Source organism: Panthera pardus, unplaced genomic scaffold, assembly GCF_024362965.1.
Source record: "Panthera pardus isolate Hobbes unplaced genomic scaffold, ASM2436296v1 HiC_scaffold_6, whole genome shotgun sequence".
NCBI classification, from domain to species: Eukaryota; Metazoa; Chordata; class Mammalia; order Carnivora; family Felidae; genus Panthera; species Panthera pardus.
This window is the reverse complement of record NW_026526991.1, coordinates 10,519,397-10,536,635: the sequence shown is the minus strand read 5'-3', so window position 1 is coordinate 10,536,635 and position 17,239 is coordinate 10,519,397. Positions and strand designations below refer to the sequence as shown.

Below are 17,239 nucleotides of genomic sequence, written 5' to 3'. Positions count from 1 at the left end.
TGGGAAAGTTACTCAATCCTACAGACCCCAGTTTCTTCATCTATACACTGATGCTATGAGGATCACGTGAGATAACACATGTAAAGCTCTAGGCATGGACCCAGATCCCAATCATGATCATTCAATATTCCTTCTCTCCCTGCTCCTCACCCTGGGACCCGTTTCCTCCCAAACCCTCAGGACTCTGCTCTTTCCATCTCAGAGATACATTGATATGAAAAGGCAAAGTCTCCTGAAGGAGTTTATGCTCCTTACATCTCCTACATTTCTTCAAATCTACACGTCACCTCATGTGATCCTCATAGCATCCTTGTATGGATGAAATAACAGATCCAGAGAGAGAGCTGATCAATCCCTCCTTGAAGTTCTTTCTTCCCTCAGCCTGTGGGCCCCATGCACTATTGGTTTTCCTCTTGCCTTCCTAACCACCCATTGTCAGTGTCCTTCCAGACTCCTTTTCCTTCCTTTAAACAACTCCACCACTTTAATAATTTGGTTTGCTCTATGGTCCACTAAGGTATGGACAGTTACTACAAAACACAAAATTGACTGGACTTATGTGGGAAAATTGAAATAGCAACACAGTTTCAGCAATCCTCAGCACAGATCAATTCTAAAAAATCAGAGGACGTTTTCTGACAATTTTCTCATAGATTAGAAAATAAGTGCAAACTAATCTGCTTTTATTCTGTTCATATACCATAGAAGTCCCACACACAAAAAAAGCAAAAATGCCAATGGCTGAAACTATGAACAGAAATCTATAAAAAGGATGAAAAGCTTAAGAGCCACACTTTATGGGGAATGCTGTCATAACCAATAACTTCACCACCTCCTGAATTTTTTTTAATGTTTATTTATTTTTGAGAGAGAGAGAGAGAGACAGAGTGTGAGTGGGGGAGGGGCAGAGAGAGAGGGAGACACAGAATCCAAAGCAGGCTGCAGGCTCTGAGCTGTCAGCACAGAGCCCAGCGTGGGGCCCGAACCCACAGACCACGAGATCATGACCTGAGCTGAAGTCAGACGCTTAACCGACTGAGCCACCAGGCGCCCCACCACCTCCTGAATTTTGATTTTAGGCATCCAGTTCTCTGACCAACACCTCCTACTTTTCTTGCTTTCTTACTATTATCACAATGACACCCACAATTCTTTGACCCAATAAGAAGCCTGTTCCAATTACTATTGCTGTGTAGAAAATTATCACTAAGTTTAGTGGATTTTTTTAAAAGCACTTTATTCTGCTTACAGTTTTGCAGTCATAAATTTGGGATTTAAAAGTCCTTGTCTGGGGCTTTTGGTGTGGTGTGGTTACTGTCAGAGATCAGCTGGCCTGGATGTCCAAGATGGCTCACTCACAAGGCTGGCAGTTGACACTGACTATTGACTGAGAGCTCAGCTGGGGCTGTCAACCAGCACCTACACCTGGCCTCTCTGGCATGGTATAGTCTCAGGGTAACTGGACTTTTTACAAGATGGCTGGCTTCCTCCAGAGTGAGTATCCTAGGAGGGCCAGGCAGAAGCTGCATGGCCTTTTATGATATAGCTTTGAAAGTCATATGGCATCACTTCTGCTATATTACCTTCATACCTATTGGTCAAAGTAGTCCCAAGACCCTCCAGATTCAAGAGAGAGGTCATAGACCCACCTCTCAGTAGGAGGAGTGTCAAGGAATTGGGGGCCATGTTCTAAAGCCACAGATCTCCAGTATGGTGACCCTCTCATTGTTCTCATTGCCATTCAAGCTCTTCTCTCTTGCATCATCAATGTCTCCTTCTCTTCTGGATCATTTCCATCAGCAAACAAGCAAAATCTAGGAATAAACAAGGAATCCAAAGTCATGGGGTTTACAGATATTGTTATGCCTTCAAGAAAAAGACAGTAAAAGAATATCCTTTATGGTTTAAGAAAGGAATCTCACAAACAGTTATGCCTTTCAGAAAACAGATTTCTACCAATAAGGAAAATGGTTATGACAATAAATCAGAGTTGAAGTTTTTTAAGGGATTGTTACTCTTAGGAAATAGCAACAATCTCTGAAATCTCAATGTCTTAAAACATTTCTTCATACAGAGTAGGACACCCAAAGACAGTTACATAAAAATTGAATACAGAAGAGGACTGTACGTTTTCACATGAGTCTTCACACTTGACCAGTATCATTGTCCCACATGGGACTATACTGGAGCCTTGACAACATGAATCTCAGAGACCTTCCCATTTGTTGTGATGAATGCAAAGGGACTACCCCAGCAAAGCACTCCAGGAAATATCAGGCTGGGGAATATTTGGTGAGAATGGCTTCTCAAGTTTCCCCTGTCCTTCCCAAAGACACACTAGACAGTGGTCAGCCTGACCAGGGAGAGGTCCTGAAAGGTTGTGGGAGGCCCAGAGTGGAGATGTACAAGGCCTCTTCCACTCACAAACTTGCTACCCTAGAAATTCCAGCATAATTACCTTATTTGGTTGACAAAAATTGCCTTTATCAATCTTGCAGCACAGACTACAGGTTAGATAACAAGGACCAGGCCACTGGCATGATGCCCCTTTTTCTCTTCCCTGCCTCCTCCTCCCACCCTGTCACCTTCATTTCCTGTACCTCCAAATAAGCTACTCGCCCCTGAACCCTTGTCCCAGCCCCTATTTTTGAAAGAATCTGATCTAAGGCACCCTTTTACTTATGACACCCAGTTTACTCTTAACAAAGCCTAAAGTTAATGGATGTTTCTATCCTCTTCCTGAACAGCACAAAGATCCTAGAAGACTCTAACTGGATTCACTGCAGTCCCAATTAAATTTCATTGTACATTTTAATTTTCCTTTTAGAGACACACAAGGAATTGTTATTTTTGCTTTAAAAAGGTTTTTTTTTTCTTCTTAGTGTTTTTACTTATTTTTGAGACAGAGAAAGACAGAGCATGAGCAGGGGAGGGGCAGATAGACAGGGAGACACAGAATCCGAAGCAGGCTCCAGGCTCTGAACTGTCAGCACAGAGCCTGACGCGGGGCTGGAACTCACAGACCAAGAGATCATGACCTGAGCCGAAGTCGGACGCTTAACGGACTGAGCCACCCAGGTACACCTAAAAAGTTTTTTTAATGTTTATTTATTTTTGAGAAAGACAGAGACAGAGACAGAGCACAAGCAGGGGAGAGGCAGAGAGAGAGGGAGACACAGATCTGAAGCAGACTCCAGGCTCTGAGCCGTCAGCACAGAGCCTGATGAGGGTCTCAAACCCACAAGCTGTGAGGTCATGACCTGAGCCGAAGTCAGATGCTTAACTGACTGGGCCACCCACGTGCCCTGGAATTGTTATTTTTGCTTTAAAGAGTCAACGTTTACTTAGATTTACCCAAATGTTTACCTCTTTATGTATTCTTCCTTACTTGCACCTCAGACCTTCCTGTGATACCCTTTCCTTTTGCCTGACATACAATATTTAGCATTTTTTTAATTGGGAGCTCTGTGCAGTAAACTCTCCATTTGTCTAGGAAATTCTTTATTTTGCCCTAACTCCCCAAAAATCATTTTACTGGATACAGAAATCTAGGTCAGGTAATTTGTTGCCACCAACATCTCAAAGGTATCATTCTGCTGTCTTCTGAATTGCCTTGTTGCTGCAAGAAGTCATTTCTCAGTCCCCCATTCTCTTGAAGACCATTTCTCTTTCCTCTCCAGCTTCATTTAGGACTTTCTCCTTTGTCTTTGGGTTTCTGAAGTTTCAATACAGTGGATCTAGGTGTCCATTTGTTTTTCTGTTTTTTTTCTGCCTGAGGTTTACTAACCTTTTTTTTATATTTATTTTTGAGAGAGAGAGAGAGAAGCAGAGAGAGTTAGAGGGGGAGGGGCAGAGAGAGGAAGACAGAGAATCCTAAGCAGGCTCCAGGCTGTCAGCTCAGAGCCCAACATGGGGCTCGAACTCATGAACCGTGAGATCGTGACCTGAGCCAAGATCAACAGTCAGACGCTTAACCAACTGAGCCACCCAGGCTCCCCCTGAGCCTCTTAACCATATGGATTTCTCCATATAGTTTCCTCAGTTTAGAAATTTCACAGCCAATGTGTCCTTGAATATCGCCTCCCGCATTTCCTCTTTCTCACCGGGGGCCCCACTCAGACCCCGTGGACCTTCTCATTCTAGCCTCTGTGGCTCTTAATGCCTGTACATCTTCCAGGAAATATCCAGGATAATTGATTCTCATTTATCTCTTAGTTCATGCATTCACTCTTCAGTTGTTTATTATTTGCTGTTATTCAAGCTGCGCAAGAGTTTTACATTTATTTGAAATTAAAATTCAAGTGAAACATAAACTAAATTAAAACTTTCATTTTAGAACTTCCGTCTGGAACTTCTTTTCAGAAAGTTTGATTATTCTTCATAGTTTCTAAGTTTCCACACATATTTTCAGCCTTACCATTTATTACTTAAATGATATTGAACATAGGCCTTTTGTAACACATTTGATAATTCCATTACCTGAAGCATACTGTCTGTGGTTACTGCTGGTTTGTTCTCATGATCCCTCATTATCATTCATCACCTTTTTTTTTTTAACTTAGGGATGCCTATTAGCCTTGGGATTGCATTCGTGGGAAACTCTGTGGCCTAGGAGGAGGTAGAAACCACCAGGGAGAGTTTGTATTTTGTCTACCAGGCACCTATAAGCATTAGCAACCTGAGGTCACTCTATATTCAATGTCCCATCGAAGGGTTCTTGGAGCACCCTGACCATATGAACTTGAACTGCCAACCTACATGAGAGCCAGCTTCCTCTTCTAAGTTTTCAGCATCTCTGTCTCTCTCTTGCACACACACACACACACACACTCACACACACACACACGCACACACACACACACACACACACACACATACACTTCACTTCACCCCAAATTTGAAATAATTTTCTTTGCACTCCCCGAAGGACAGAGTATTTCTCTAATTCACCCTAATACTGAGGGTTTAACTCTTTGAAGTCCAAGGTTTGCAGAGGATTGGTTTCTTATTAAATTCTCCTCCTTAACAGACTCTGATTTGTCTCTGTCTTCTGCGTTTCAAAGGGTACATATTCATTTTCTAGGGCTGCCATTAAAAAGTACCACAAAGTTGGTGGCTTCAACAACAAAAATTTGTTCTCTCGTATTTCTGGAGGCTAGAAGCCCCAAGTCAACATGTCAGCAGGGCGAGACTCTCTCCAAAGGCTCTAGGAAAGCGTTCTCCCTTGCCTCTTCCCAGCTTCTGGTGGTTTCCAGCTCCTTGGTTCATAAATGCATCCCTCCAGTCTCTGCCTACATTGTCCCATGAGCTTCTCTCCTAGGTTTTTGTGTCTGTGTCCAAATATCCCTATTTTTAAAATTAGTCTCTATTTTTAAAAAAAATTGTTGATTGAGGGGGGGACACAAGTGAGCATGGACAGAGAGACAGAGGGAGAGAAAGAGAGAGAGAAACGGGGCTCACCAGAAGTGCAGCCCGAACTCACCTGAAGCAGGGCACGAGCTCACAAAATGTGAGATCATGACCTGAGCCAAAGTCAGATACCTAATGACTTGAGCCACCCAGGTGCCCAAATTTCTCTCTTATTATAGGGATACCAGTAATCGGATTAGGACCCACCCTAATCCAGTGTGACTTTATTTTAACTAATTTTATCTACAAAGACACTATTTCTAAATAAGGGCACTTTTTTTTTTAGGTAGGCTCCATGCCCAAGGTGAGGCTTGAACTCATGACCTTAAGATCAAGAGTTGCACACTCCACTGACTGAGCCAACCAGGTACCCCAATACGGTCACATTCTGAGGTTCTGGGTGGGTATGCACTGTGGGGGAGGACACTATTTAACTATTTATTCATACCATAGGCTATAAAACCCCAATCCAAGTTCTCTCTGTTCATCAAATGGCTCTGATCAAACACAGTATGCTGTGCTCCACTGCCCCTCTGGCCTCCCTTCTTACTTCGTCCCTTATTTTCTTACTAGATCATCAATGACTTTTGAAAACACTTTTTAAGAAAACAGTTTGTCCTACATTCTTTTACTGAAGTATAGCTGACACATAATGTTACATTGGTTTCAGGTGTACAACATAGAGACTGGACAAGTCTAAGCATTATGCTGTGCTCACCATCTGTCATCACACGATGCTGTTACAAGACCACTGACTGTATTCCCTATGCTCTACCTTGTATTCCCTTACATTCCCATTTATCCCATAACTGGAAGCCTGTGTCTCTCACTCCCCTTCACCCATTCTGCCCACCCCCCACCGCATCAGTCTGTTCTCTGTATTTATGGGTCTGTTTCTGCTTTTTGTTTGTTTTGTTTTTTAGATTCCACATATAAGTGAAATCATATGGTATGTGTCTTTCTCTGTTTGACTTACTTGACTTAGAGTAATACCCTCTAAAGTCCATCCATGTAGTCGCAAATGGCAAGATCTCATTCTTTTTCATTGCTGAGTAATAATCCATTATATGTGTATGTGTGTATATATATTTTATATGTATGTGTGTATAAAATATATGTGTGTATATATCCATTCTTCTATCATTGGACATTGGCTGCTTCCATATCTTGGCTATTCTAGATAATGCTGCAATAAACATATGGGTGCATATATCTTTTTGAAATGGTGTTTTTGTTTTCTTTGGGTAAATACCCAGTATTAATTACTGGATCATACGGTATTTCTATTTTTAATTTTTTGAGGAACCTCCATACTGTTTTCACAGTGGCTGTACCAGTTTGCATTCTTACCAATAATGCACGAGGATTCCTTTTTCTCCACATCCTTGCCGACACTTGTTATTTTTCGGTTTATCCTTCATTTTATGGGGCACCTGGGTGGCTCAGTTGGTTAAGCATCTGACTCTTGATTTCAGGTCCAGTCACAATCTCATGGTTGTGAAATTGAGCCCTTCGTTGGGCTCCACACTGGGCATGGAGGCTGCTTAAGATTCTCTCTTTGTCTCCCTCTGCCCCTCTCCTGTTTTCGCATGCTCTCTCTTTCTCTCTATATCTCAAAAAAAAAAAAAAAAAAAAAAGCCCAAAACATTTTCATCAGGAAGTTCTATTTAGGAATCTAGCTTGCCATATTACATTTGCATTCATTTTATGAAAAGAAACTATAGGGGCGCCTGAGTGGCTCAGTTGGTTGAGCGTCTGACTTTGGCCCAGGTCATGATCTCACAGCTCGTGAGTTCAAGACCCACGTTGGGCTCTGTGCTGACAGCTCGGAGCCTGGAGCCTGCTTCGGATTCTGTGCCTCCCTCTCTCTCTGCCCCAACCCACTCACATTCTGTCTCTGTCTCTCTCAAAAATAAATAAACATTAAAAAAAATTTTTTTAAAGAAAAGAAACTACAACATGTAAGACTAGCTCAAGAAAATTAATGAATTATATGTCTATTTCACTTACAAGCATATATACAAAATTCCCAACACAATACTAGATAATGAAACTCAACAGTTTATATTTGTAAATGCATTCTGATCCCAGAAATCCAAGGATGGTTCAATATCTCACTTTCACTTCCAATGGTAACCCACCACATTCATGGACTAAGAGGAAATTTGCATAAGCATCTCAATAGATGTGAATTTTATAACATTCAACAATTATTTATGATTTTTAAAGAATCATTTGTTATTTTTTAAATGGCTTCCAGCCATTATGGAATAACTGCTATCAGACTTTCCTTCCTTCCAAAGGGGGTGTGTAGGAAACCCCAGAAAACTGAACAAAATATAGGGAGCAACTATTTTCAGACATTGGACAAAGGACAGCACAGGACTGTGTTCCCTAAGGGAATCAATGACATAAAGCCTATGATTGCCCTCATTTTCCACATAGAGGAACTTCTGGACTGCAGGAACTTCCAGAAATCAGAGTGTGGCAGTCATGATGAGTTTAAAAGACAGAGTTAGAGCTTGCAGAGGCCAAGGTATTTGCAATTTTCAGACAGAGAGAGGATCAACTCAGAGAAAGAGTTCCAGAAATCTTCGATAGGGTCCCTCCCCCAAGTTATTCTACACAAGCAGCCTGCTGTGTAGTATACAAGAGAATACTCTTCAGTGCCCTCTCCAGATGTGAACATGAAGCATAAAACAAGGAAGAACCCCAAAGGACAGAGCTGGGAGCTTTCAAAACAAGTAACTTTCTCTTCTTCCAGGGTAGAGGTCTTCATTATTCATGCTTAATAGGATTTGGAAATTGCCACAGACCATAGACTGATATATTTCCCATGTTGCCTTTTCTAAATAGAGGTTTTATCCTTTTATCCTATTCTTACTCTCTCATTGCATATTTGGGACACATAAAATATTTTTCAGTTTATAAATCACTAAATTTATAAACTACTGTACATTGATTATGTTGGGAGAACAAATAACATATCACTTCATTTTTAAATCACTGGACCACAAGAATCTACATCAGACCCTTTTGAACAAACAGTACATAACTCAGAGAACCTAAACTGTGAGCTGGATGCTGCAACTGTTGGAACTGTTACAAATCCCCTTAGGGATGAAGTGAGCTTGTTCCACATACAGGAGAGTGCACAGATGACAAGAACGGCCAAAAGAGAGTACTGCAGCCGAAACTGCCAGTTGTCCCCCAGTATCTCTTCTCCTGTTCCTCTATGATTTTAGAACCCCTGATTTTCAGTCAGCCATTTAGCCTTCCAAAATAAATATATATTTCAGTCCCCCTTGCACTAGTGGCACAGGGCAGCATCCAGGTACTTCCCTTAGGAGATCACTGGCGTGAGGCATTTGTGCCCATCCTTATCCTTGCTGGCTAAAAATGGAAGCACTTGTTGGAGCAGTCATCTTGGATCGTGAAGTAACCTTGGGAATGGAGGACATAAAGGCAGAAGAAAATAAAAGAAACCTAGATCTTTACAGACTTCATGGAATAGAGCCACCATTCAAGCCCAGGGATGGCTACCTCTAAACTCTTACATGAGATAAATAAAATTATCTTATGTAAACTGCACAAAATTGTACATGTTGTGTACTGTGTGATTCCAGGGACCCCATTTAGTGTATTCTGTGTGTTCAACCACACACAGCAACACTAAAATTTCCCTTTTACTTAAGACACTGTTATCCTGGGTCTTTGTGATTCATGGCCAAACAGTGTTTTAATTGCTACAGAGCATAAAGTAGGATAATCAATTTGGGGAAAAGTTTAGCAATACTTAGTAAAACTGAAAATACACATATCCTATGGTCCCTATGATATACTATTACAGTGCTTCTCAAAATACGGTCCGTGGACCCTGGAGATTCTAAAGGTTAACAAGGCCCAAATTATCTTTGTAACACTAAGACGTGACGTGTCTTTCCACTGTGCTGGCATTCGCATTTATTGTGCAAAAGCAATGGTTAGGTAGCATAAATCAAAGCTGGGATACCAAACTGTAACAGTAATCATTGAATTCTTCACTATGGTCAGAGGTCGAAGGGAGGAAAAAGCAGTTTCACTTAGGAATTTTGTTGATGAATGGGGCACCTGGGTGGCTCAGTCGGTTAAGCGTCTGACTCTTGGTTTTGGCTCGGGTCATGATCTCATGCTTCCTGAGTTCGAGCCCCACGGTGTGGAGCCTGCTTGGGATTTTCTGTCTCCCTCTCTCTCTCTGCTCCTCCCCCACTCACTCTCTCTCTCAAAACTAATAAACTTCAAAAAAAATAATTTTGTTGATTAAGCAATAAAAAATTTTAATTTTACTGTCTTGACACTTACCAATTCTTAATATTCAGGGTGATGGCATAAAGGACTACATACTAAAGTACAATCGTGTCATAGCTACTTTACATCATTGTTTATCTGGGCTGCTGAACGCATCACGTTTTTCATGAAACACCATTTTGACTTAAAAGAAAATGGACAAATGGGGCACCTGGATGGCCCAGTTGGTTAAGCATCTGACGCTTGATCTCACTCAGCTCAGGTCATGATCTCATGGTTGTGAGTTCGAGCCCCACGTCGTGTCAAGCCCCTAAACTGTGTTTATTCTCACTTGGGTATCTGGAAGACACTTTCTCAAAAATGAATAATGTAGCATGTCACTTCAAGGAAAAGAACTGATAGTATTTGATAAAATTTGAGTTTTTATGGGGCACCTGGCTGGTTCTGATTAAGCATCTGATCTCAATTTTGGCTCAGGTCATGATCTCACAGTTTGTGACATACAGCGACACATTAGCATCTGCACTGACAGTGCAGAACCTGCTTGGGATTCTCTCTCTCTCTCTCTCTCTCTTTCTGCCCCATCCCTGCTCACATATGTTCTCTCTCTCTCTCTCAAAATAAATAAATAAACTTAAAAAAATTTTTGAGCTTTTAAGCAAAAATTAGAATTTTGGAAAACCTGTGTCTATCACCATGAGCTTAAAGTTTCCCAATGCTTAAATATTTTTTGATAATATATAATAAAATGTGTCCAAATTTGGAAGATCTATGTAACTTAGTGAGCCAATATTTTCCAAATAACCAATGGATGAATGATGTTTCAAAATTATACGTAAGTAAAAGATCCATTCAGCGTGAACATAACATACTTCAAGTATACAGGCAAAAAAAAAAAAAAAGAAACCATGCTCAAGGGAGAAAAACTATTGCCCTTTTCAACTGTAATATCCAATACTGGAGCAGTATGAAGCAAACAGCTGGGAGCTCTGAAGGAAAGTACTGTGGGGGGCTGAGAAAACCATGTCCCAATGGACATCCACATCCTAACCCAGAACCTGTCAATGTGACCTTATTTGGAAAAAGGATCTTCACAGAAGTGATCAAATTAAAGATTTTGAGATGAGGAGATGATCCTGAATTACCCAGTTGGCCCTAATGTGATCATAAGTTTCCTTATAAGAAAAACAGAAGGAGATCACATAGTCAGAAGAGGAGGAAGCGATGTTGACCCTGGAGGCAGAGCCTGGAGTGGGGCAGCCACATGCTGAGGAACATCTGTGGCCACCAGAGGCCAGAAGAGGCAAGGAATGGACTCTTCCTCAGAGCAGCCCTGCTGCCACCTTGATCTCAGTCCAGTGACCCTGATTTCAAACTTCTGGCCTCCAGGACTGTGAGAGAGTACATTTCTGTTGTTTTAAGTCACCAAGGTTGTGGTAATTTGTTACAGTGGCAATAGGAAACTAACGGTGACCCGAGAATATTAAGCTGAGACCAGCTGCTATTGAAGCACAAGCATATAGATGCCAATTGAGTCGTGGGCACAAATGAGACCAGTTAGGGTTCACAGACCCAACAGACCTGACACATATCAAATATTTTACAGCCCTTCACCATCTTGAAAGGAAATTCATGACATAATCTAACATATTTTCAAATCAACATAATGGATTAATGAAGAGAAACAGAGACGGGAGACTGGCGGCCATTAGATACATAACAAGTCTGTTCCAGCACATTCTCACCTTCTCACAGTGCAGGCTGCCAATGAGTCCAGGCTCCATTCAGCCAACTAAGCACAGCTACAACTTATCCCAGGGCTTTAGCCCAAACACTGAATCCAGAATCTGTTTGGAGTAAGCACACCCGTGTCGATAAATTTGAACTAATCTACAATTCGTTCTTGGCTTTGTATCCTTGTGATCCATTCCCACACATATTCTCCAGTATTTTTTTGTGGATATAAATTGGCAAAAATCTCTGTTCTTTTATTGTGTGTCTTTGTTTGGGTTCTTCCGAAAGCAGAGCCTAAGGCAGAGACTTGGGTATAAGTGGTTTGCTCAGGAAGTGATGCCATGAAATGAAAGTGAGGGAGGGGGTGAGTGAGACAGGAAAGGAGGAATCAAAACATAGTGTTCCTGAGGTCACTGCTCTGGCTAACAACCTTGACTTCACCAGGACCTCCTGAGAAGTGTCCAGAATGTCTCCTAGGATTCTCCAATTATTCACCCACTGCCTTCTGTCCCCAGCCCCTGGGGTTACCTCTAGAGACTGGGCTGTGCTGCTAAGCAGGTCAGGTGGGCTCCTGTGGTGTCAGAGAAGGGCTCGGGCAGAAAGTGTAGATATACAGCAGGTGCCAGGGAGGCATCTCTGTAAACCCACTGTAATTAAAGGTGTGCTAAGGGCATTAGTCAAGACACCAGCCCTTACAGCCCTCAGATCTACTGACGCGCCACATTAAGTCCAATCTGTCATGATTCTTCGAGGTGAAGGCTGGTCGCAACCTCTACAAAAGCCTTAACAGAACAAAAATAGTCCATACTATTGCAGCTGCTCCTGAGGCTATAACTCATACTCATTATTATCTCCCTTCTCTGCCTATTCTAGACTTCCCTCACCCTCAGCCAGCATTTGATGAAGTTACCCAGTCGTTCATTCCTGGGGGTTCTGAGCCCTTGGTTCCCTTGCCCTTGGCAGGCTGAGGCTGCTGAAAATGTCTTTTCACTGTTATCACTTGGCATGGAAGCAACCAGACCCCAAAGTAAATCCTCAAAGTACCAGACAAACTCTTGAAGGCCCCCTAAGTAGCAGTAACCCTATCTCCTCATAATCATCAGGATCAATTATCCACTCCTTCTTTGCCTGCTGGTTCACAAGCATGAGGAGCTCAAAATGACCCTATAGGATTTTCAGACTGAGGTTCTGTGTGGGTGTCCTTCCCTGGAACCAGTGGAGTCCCCTCATGGAAATAAATGTTCTCTACCTGGGAACAGCAGAGTTTAATTTTGCAGAGACAGAATGTGCAAATTCTACAAACTGAGCTTTGGATGATGAAAGGATCATCTTTGGATGATGAAAGGATCCCGATGCTCTGGATCACTGAGCATGATGATGAAAGATATCCCAACCCATGGGTTCTTAGACCTGTGTCTTTGTTCCTGGTTACCTATATTGCATCTACTGGGGGGTAGCACCATATACCGGGCTGTGATTCAGTGTATGTATCTGAACTCCTTAAGGTACTGTCCCAGAGCTAGGACCTTTGCTAGAAAGATGTCATTCTATCCATTAGATGGGCTGCTTGTGGACAATGCAGGATATTAGAGAAACAGTGGCTCCCATGGCCATTCATACATCATTGTATCTCTTTCACTGCAAAATGAGTTTCTTTGCCCAAGATAATGTTATACATGATCCTATGTTAGTAAATCCAGTATTCTCTAAGCTCCTGGATAGGGACGTTACTCTGAGATACTGTGGATGTGTGGATGTGTGGATGTGTGGGTGTGTGGGTGTGTGGATATGCGGATACATGGCTGTGTGGCTATGTGGCTACATGGATATGTGGATATGTGGATATAGGGAAGCAAACCCACAGCCAGAGCAGGTGTCAGTTCAATAAGGATGAATCAATGCCGTCTCCTGGGTGGCAAGGGTCTGCCAAAACCAACTTGTCACTGAGTCATCTAGGGATGGTGCCATATTGGGGCTCAGCACTGATACTGGCTGCTAAGAGGTCAGAAATTCAGTGACCATTAGTAATAAATATTCAGTAATAATTAAATAAGCCTCGGTAAGAGAGAGCCCATGTTAGTGGACATAACTTGCACTCCTGCCAACATAGCAACTCCATTCACAGGTCCACCATTTAAGCACAAGGGTAGCCAAGAACACAGGCTGGATGACATCTATCCATCCACCGTGTCATTCAGCGACCCCTCTGCAGTATTAATATGAGGCACAAAGATGCACACATTTGTGACAACTTCATAGGCTCGTCTTCTTTTCCAGAATTCCTTGTCTCCAACATTCCCCTCTTGCTCTTTCCAACCAGCAAGACATCTGTCACCACTCAGAACTTCATGTGCATTCTTTCTTTAGGCCACTACTCTGTCCACCCCACTCCCTCCCTACAAAGTAGATATCCAAGTGTACTGCTCGAAGCTCTGCCCTCTAGAGGATTTCCCCCCATTGCTGTCCTTTAGAGCCACTTTGAATGGGGCCGTAGTGCAGCAGTGATTCAGATCTGAATTCTTCTTCCTGTCTTCTAAGATAGAGGCATCAGTGCCACAGAGACATGGGGGCCACGGCCATCTCTTCCTGTAAATGACTGGTGCTCTCTGAACAAGCTTGGATCCCATTCTTTTTGTGCAATGAATTGCTGCTGAACCTACCCAACCCATTGGCTTCACGGATCTGTCAAGATCTAGCTCAGGACAGGCAGTTTGGGTCACATGGTCATTTGGTGCCCCATAATCAGGCGCTAAGTCTCTACTTGGGTCCAGCAGTGTGCCAGAAGCTTCTTTCAAGCGGTGAGTAGTTCTCTACTGCAGCAGGCACGGCTTTGCTTCAAAACCCTGCGTATGCACTACAAATCTGTGGGAGCGTGCCAAAGGTGCCATATAGGGTCGCTACCTACCACAAATAAGCCCAACACTAACGCACTGGTTCTGCTAAGTGGCAGGGGAACCCATCCTCCAATCTGGATCGGCAGAGCCCTCCTTTGTTCTGGACTCCACTCTAAACTGACAGTTTTTCAAGTCACCCAACAAATGGGTCAGAATAGTATTCCCAAGTATGGTACACGCCAGCTCCAAAACCCAGAGGTGCACCAGGTACTATGCGTCCTTCTTTGTGACAGGGTTGCAAGATACAACTTCTCCTCATCTTAGAGGGGATACCCTGGCTCGCCCTACAACAGTGCACCCTGAAAACTTCACTGATGACAGGCTCCACAACTTCTTTTAAGTTTTTATTTATTTATTTACTTCAGAGACACAGAGAGTGAGTGGGGGGAGGGGCGGAGAGAGGGGGAGAGAGAATCCCAAGCAGGCTCTGTGCTGTCAGCACAGGAGACCGAGGCGGGGCTCGAACTCACAAATCTGTCAGATCATGACCTGAGCCGAAACCTAGAGTCAGATGCTTAACAAACTGAGCCACCCAGGCGCCCCAGCCTCACAACTTCTGAGGGTTTCTCTCTCATCCTCTGCCATGCATTGTTTTATCAAGGACAGAATACTTGTCCCTTCCTTCTTCACCGTGGCCACTTAGCACGATGTCATCAGTGTTACGTGGAAGGTCTGGATGATCGAGAGCTCAATGGATTAATTGTGACGGAGAGCAGGAAAGTTAAAACCAGCTTGAAGTAAGACAATGAACATGTTCAGCTGTTCCTCCTATAAAAACGTGAGATGCTTTTGGGAATCTACTCTTTACTACTGGAAATTGAAAAGAATGTTCACCAAATTGAGAACTGCATCACTAAGTGCCAGCGGTGCATGAATTGGTTCCAGTAGAAATATCTCACCTGACACAGCTGCTGTGATTGGGGATACCACTTGGCTAAGTTTGTGGTGGCTCACCACCATTTCCTTGAAGCCACCAGGATTCTGCAGGGGCCATTCAGGTGAACTTAAGATGTAACGGGCATTACCACTTTATGTCTTTGAGAGTGACAAATGTCTGCAGTCCCACCAGGAATGCAGCACGTTTCTGCTTTAGTATTGTGGTAGGGTCCCCTCCCTAAGGAAAGAAAAAAACCTCAAGGCAACCTGGCTATACGCATACGTGACAACATCCGTTGTGATCTTGTAACATGAGACCACTTAATCAGACTACATGTTTGTGTGTTACCATACATGGGACACCAAGAGGTAAAAAATATATATATTTAAAAAACTACACCACGAGGCATTCAGGGCTCAGTTCTTTGGGTACGAACCCAACTGAGCGGTGCCGGCAGGAATAAAGTTGCTTCCTGGAAAGAAAAGCCTCGGTGTCACGACTCTTCGTGCAAGAATCTTGCTACAGTGTTCTAGAGGACGTGAGAGTCGGTGTGGGGGTAGTTTCAGGGGCTTCACTTTGCTCATCCTCCCACGATTCTGATTCCACAGGTCAGGGATCAATGTATAGGCTCTGCCCACTGCTAGGTATAATTATCCCAAGATGTACTGGGACCAAAAAAGTAACCACAGGACTTGGGTCAGGATTCCATTTATTATGTGGCTTCCACAGTCCCTACTCTAACCAATGTTTCATGATGCTTCAGGTACCTTGGCACAAGTGTCTCAGATCCTGTATCTAACAGCTCTTGAAAGGTCTGGATAGTCCCTTTCCCAAAGTAAATTATTTGTTAAGTGGCTCTAGGTTCCTCTGGGGAAGGATTAGAGGACTTTTTTTTTTTTTTCATATGCTTTCAGTGGCATCACAGGATCCTTCCTTGAAGGACCAAGCCTCCCTTTCAACCAGTGGACTCCAGGTCTCAGAACTGGCTCAGATTTAAACGGAGTGAGGGATCGTGATTTCCACAGCAGCAACTGACATCTGCCTTCTGGTCACAAATTCTTTGTTTCTTTCTGGTTACTCAAATCAATTAACACTCTAGTCAGCTGCCTATCTATTTTATCCCAAAGAACACTATGGTCCAACATGCATGGCCACAGATCCCTAGGGTCAAGTCATTCCGGTTGCCACTCCAGTCTGCAGCAGAAGCAGAAATGCAGGAGGTTGCGTATTTTAGGTGGGACCCCACCAAGGTGGGGTGAGTCTGATCGGTCCTCAAACTGCCAAGGTGGGCCAAGGAGACGTTATACAGCACCAGGTGTTTGCTCCAAGGTGTGCCTTCTCCTGGATTTGATGTTCTAACTGGCCTAGGTCTGGAGGCAAGGGTAGTGGAGTCGGGCATGAAGACATTGGTTTCAAGCACGACAACAAGAGCTTCCTCTCAGAGGTGCGCTTCAACTTACAGGACAGCCTTAGCGGTGATTAGGGATGGAAGGCACCTGGAGTCATCAGAATTGTCCCAAGGGTCCCAAACTCTCACTCAACAAATGTTTATTCGGCACCTACCACGTGCCCCACACTCTCTGCTCCACGGAGGGGAGTCACACACACCGTCTCCTCCTCCTGGTGGGACCCACACTCAGGATCGGGCGCTCAATGGCTGTCCTGCTTGCTCGACTTCCCCGGGGGAGGGGTTGGGGCGCAAACCTATCCAGCGAGTGGCCGCCGCCGCCTGCGCTGCCCCGTCCGCTCCCCGAGGCTGGCGAAGGCACATCTCCGTTCACCGGCACCTCCCTGGGTACACCTGCCCTTTAGCACCCGGCCCACCCCGCTCCCGCCAGCGGAATAGCTCGCGCGCTGCCTGAGGACACACCGCCCCGCCCACGTGACCCACCTTCGCGACGCGCCACAGGGCAGCGCACCCAGCTGCTCGAGACACTTCTGGTCGGCCCACGTCGTTTCCTCGGCTCCGGCCGCAGGCCAAACAGCTGCCTGTCTTTTCAGCGGCCCCGCCCAGCGAGAGAGGTCATTGGTCTTCGCC

At 43.9% G+C, this 17,239-nt stretch overlaps 1 long non-coding RNA gene across 1 annotated transcript; it reads right to left on the bottom strand.

Annotated features, from left to right (window-relative positions):
- Nucleotides 1-1,218: 1,218 nt before the first annotated feature.
- On the bottom strand, nt 1,219-17,206 carry LOC109265789 (uncharacterized). The gene is made up of 2 exons (XR_002079361.2): nt 17,093-17,206; nt 1,219-1,814 (listed from the first exon to the last, which is right to left on the bottom strand). It is a non-coding gene; the product is annotated as an uncharacterized LOC109265789 (long non-coding RNA).
- Between the last annotated feature and the right edge of the window lie 33 nt (nt 17,207-17,239).